The 4,711-nt window shown below is 27.6% G+C and overlaps 1 long non-coding RNA gene across 4 annotated transcripts; it reads right to left on the bottom strand.

The window, feature by feature from the left end:
* Positions 1-273: 273 nt before the first annotated feature.
* Positions 274-4,055, bottom strand: LOC109610317. 4 transcript variants are annotated; one of them, XR_003122969.1, is made up of 7 exons: positions 3,866-4,055; positions 2,978-3,233; positions 2,728-2,774; positions 1,704-1,858; positions 1,385-1,527; positions 1,007-1,206; positions 274-739 (listed from the first exon to the last, which is right to left on the bottom strand). It is a non-coding gene; the product is annotated as an uncharacterized LOC109610317 (long non-coding RNA). The 4 variants fall into 4 exon arrangements; XR_003122968.1 differs by having other exon boundaries at positions 1,007-1,193; XR_003122966.1 differs by lacking the exons at positions 274-739; positions 1,007-1,206; positions 1,385-1,527; positions 1,704-1,858 and having other exon boundaries at positions 1,868-2,774.
* Between the last annotated feature and the right edge of the window lie 656 nt (positions 4,056-4,711).

Here is a 4,711-nt window from a genome sequence, read left to right as displayed (position 1 = left end):
AGATGGATAGTGTGTTTTATTTAAATCCACAACTCTATAGAAAGTGATACTTCTTAAATCAGCTAAAGGAGGAATGTTATCTGCTACCTACGATAGAGAAAGTGAAAAGAATTAACAAAAATAATCGTAAATAAATGTCAAGTGAAAGAAATACCAGTAACTGAGGAATTGGCTTGGTTCTTCTAATAGTAAAAAGAATATTACTCTGAAATACACTTGTTAAAGCAGCATATAAACAATAATTACAATTATTGCTTCTGAAAATAATTTTATATTGCTTTCCTTATATCAATAAAATATTTCCAAACAGTTAAATATTTCCGGAAATCCGAATGGCAAAATAACAAGAAAAATTTTACGCTTTTAAATCGCCCGAAGCAGCTGTTAAATTTGGAGAAAATCTCGACAAGTATTTTTATTTATAAATAAAAGTAATCTATAGGTTTTTCACCGATTCTTAATAGATATGTTTATGAGGCGCTCAATTTTGTTCGCAATCATGTGGAATATATCCATCTGTTCCAATTATATGAAGAAATTGAAATCAAAGTCAAGAAGAGTAAGTTGGTGATCGCAATTTTTTATGTATTCATATTTGAGATATAAAAAATATTTATTTTTCACAGGATTGACGGAGAAAGAATTGCACTTAAATGTTCATCATAATCAGAAGATTCACGACATTCAGAACATTCACTTCCATTTCATATTGATGAAGATTCCAACATTCCTTGATGAACTTCCAACGTTTGAAAATTAAAACAAAAAACATAATGATTAATGAAATTTTCATTAACATTACGAAATACGATTATTTAATCCATGAAATATATTTTAATGTTCCAACTATATGTTTCAACTATATATTTTCGGCTTTAAAAATAATAATTTTATAGTAATATTTCATATTTTAATTAATTCGTATATACAACTTTTAATATTTTTCGATAAATTATTTTTATAAAGTTTCATAATATATTGCAATAGTGTATTACGTAGTATATACCTTGTCTTGTGTTTTTTTTTCAAGTATTTTGTTTTGTATATGAGAAATATTATCATTTTACTTCATATGTGATAATTTCTCAGGCAAACATAAATCGATGCATTACTCATAGTACAGATGTTCAACTCGCTTTTTCGATATGGTATTTATGCATAAGATATTCCGCCTCAAGATAAGGAAGTTCAAACTAGAAGAGATAACTATACAAACACAAAGAATCTCAAAACGTTCACATCTGGTTTGCCAGATAGGCAGGATGAAAATCAAATGTTATATCGTTTTTGAAAGTTGAACACATAAAATTTTAGTCAATTTCTTAGATAATTAGATGATGTTGTGTACATATAAATAAATGTTTCATCAAGGAATAATACTCACATGTGATACGCATTAATAAAGTAACAGAACAAAAATATATTTTAATAGAAGCACATATTTATAGTATGAAAAATAATCATATGTGCGATTACATTCATTCTAAATGAATATTAATATATCATTCTAAATGAATATTAATATATCTGAAATATTAATATTATTTTATTATTATGATATTGTGCTTTACAATTAATATATTGTTTTACCATTAAATCTTAAATGTTAAATTTGTAATTTTTACACCAACTAAGAAACTTATATTACAATTATTATACACGTTATTATTATATACACAATACAATTAATACACTTTGCTTACATTTTCAGATGCTGTAGCTATTATACAGAAGAGGATGATTTCCCGCAAAGCTTCTCTCCTTATTTTTCTACATTTCTTTAAAACACACACTTTTTCAAAAACGTTGAGAATAAAAGCTGTCATTCTATTACATCCAATATTTTTGAAAAGCATTTCTTCTTAAAAAGAACAAAATGATAACAAAAGTCGTGCGATATTTGTATATTGAAAAACAATTCAACAGATAATCGATATAATACAAAAAAGACTAAAAAAGAAATTTCTCTAATCCGTATCTCAAATATGTTGAAAACTGCCACCACCAATGTGATAAATGTGTCGATTAAAATAAAAAATAAAATTTTTCAAAAAAATTACTTTTAAATTTAAATGTTTTTAGTTACTTTAAATGTCAATATTATAATGGTTCGTCGTGTTACCGGGTTTGGAATAAGATATTGTCATTAATCATATAAATGATATAACATTTATGTTGAATTAGATGACTTAAAACCAGCTTATTGATTATTTACCACTGTAATATCATTCACATTTCGAAATCATCTGAACATCTACAGTAATAATTGTCCCAATGTTAGGTGGAGTCATCGGAAAACACTGGCAATTATACTTGTTATACATTATCAAAACATTATACCTAACATTTGTTGGAAGTCATATCTATAATACTTGGGATCAACGTATAGTATTGTAATAATTAATGGAAAACAATTACGATGGGCGGCAGAATACGTCGGAATAGTGTAAACATGGTCTAAAGTCTTAAGTTGCAAGATATACGTTTGTGTTTCATGTACACAAATCTTTCTCACAATACATATATATATATATATATATATATATATATATATATATAATATGTATTGTGAGAAAGATGGAGAGATGCACGTATGCTTGGAATATGTTATATATGTATATAACTTGTCAGAGATCGGTATTGAAATATAATTTAATCTACAAAATGATTTTGTATTTTATCATACCAAAAGTTCTAAAGTGTTCTAAAGTGCTTTATGTCAATTACCTTCATTAATCCTTCATCGCAAATTATGATTATTCATCCTCAGGATCCTATCAAATCCCAATCAATTCATTAGTAATTTGTAAATATTATATATGTGTATATATGTATGTATATATGTATATATATATATATATATATACATATATATACATATATAATACATGAGCTCTAATTACAACCAAATTGGTAAAATAAAAATTATAACAAGTATAAAAGTTTTAAATAAGTGATCACAAATAATGATACTTACATAAAGATTTCTTTCTTTAATGATAATCTATATTTTCTCCAAGACTTCATATTGAGACATCTGTTCTGCGCCAACAACTGTAGCAAGTTCTGGAGATAACATGATGGCGCAATCAAAGTGATACTGAGAAACCGACTTGCCTTTACCATTGCCATCATTCTTTCCTGTATTTTCTAAAGCCTTTTTGTTTTTATCACACAGTCCTCACTATTATCACTTCCTTTCTTTTCCCTTTTCTTTCCATGCTCACCTACACCTAAAAGACATTTTTTAAATAGGATTTTGAGCCAAAATAATTCAAAATAATAATATATAAATGACGAAAATATATTTTACATTTTTTGAGTAATCTCTTTATTCATTTTTCTAGAAATATTTAAATTATATGTAAAACTAGTATTATAAAATAAATATTTAATTTCTGACACTGAGAAAAACACGTATCACAATAACCGAGAAAAACGTTAAATATATATAAATAATGAAATGTAGAAGTAAATCGAATGATGTTGATTTAACAAACAAATGTAAGATTATTTTCTTTCTAATATCAACTTTATATCACACAGTGCTCCTTATCATTCTATTATCATTACTATTCATTCCAATATCAAAAATCGAATCAGACGAAATGACAGATACTTAATCAAAACATCAGACCGATTACTGTCACTGTATATGAAAAGTAAACATGCATGTAAACACGGCAAGCAACGATCACGATAAATATCATGGAAAACAAAAACTAATGACATTCGCGTATATAATAGGACATGTAGTATGCGTAATGAGAAATTCACGACGCGAATCACCTTGATTGCTGATGTACGCAACAGGACGATGATGACTATGAGGAACAACATCAAAGAAATCAGCATTGAGATGTACCTTACCGATGTACCATTTCCATTGTCATCGTCAACGACGGTGTTGGTACGATGATCGTAGAAAATTCCGCACCATGTTCTTGAAACTCGAGGCTGCTAAAACGTTAGCTCATCCTCTGCTGTCGACGAAATGTCACAGAAACGGCCGAGCACGTGTTTAACCTAACCTAACTGACTTAGGTCCGGTTGCACCAACATTAAGCCGGATCTACATTGGTCGTATCGTAACGTCGCAAGTCGTAAACAGAGAGAATATTGAGAGATGTCATGGCCTGCTTTTAGGTGATCTCTGAAAGCGATACTCCCTCTATGGACATTGAAAACGTGGATATGAACTACAAAGCCAATGTCCATAAATGTTCACAGAGGGTAATATATAATGTGCACAATTTTCGGTTTTGTTCCGTGCTATGTGCACGAAATGTCAGTAGTATCAATGCTGTATAAACAAGATATTTTTATGTATGTAAATTGATAGTAAATAAATTATTCAATCGCGAAAGATACTGTACTATTCAAAGATGAAATAAATATTTTTCTATATTCATTGTCATATTTATATCTTTTTATTTACAAAACACAAAATGCCTGCTGTGGGATAAAAACATTTTTAATTGTATTTCTATAAATCTTCTTAATTATCAGTAAACTGATCTTTGATATTTATCAATCATTTTTTTAATTATTTAAAAATCTAATTATTAATATATGTATAGAATTTGTCAAATTAATCACTGATTCCTCTGAAGTATTTATAATTAAGACTCGAAAAATATAGATGTTGCATAATATTTTAAGTCTCTTCCTTTATATAAAATATAAAGAATTTATATGCTAACACTATTTA

This window comes from Camponotus floridanus, unplaced genomic scaffold (genome assembly GCF_003227725.1).
Source record: "Camponotus floridanus strain SB8 unplaced genomic scaffold, Cflo_v7.5 scaffold29, whole genome shotgun sequence".
NCBI lineage: Eukaryota > Metazoa > Arthropoda > Insecta > Hymenoptera > Formicidae > Camponotus > Camponotus floridanus.
The sequence above is the reverse complement of the archived record's forward strand: the minus strand, read 5'-3'. Positions and strand labels throughout refer to the sequence as shown.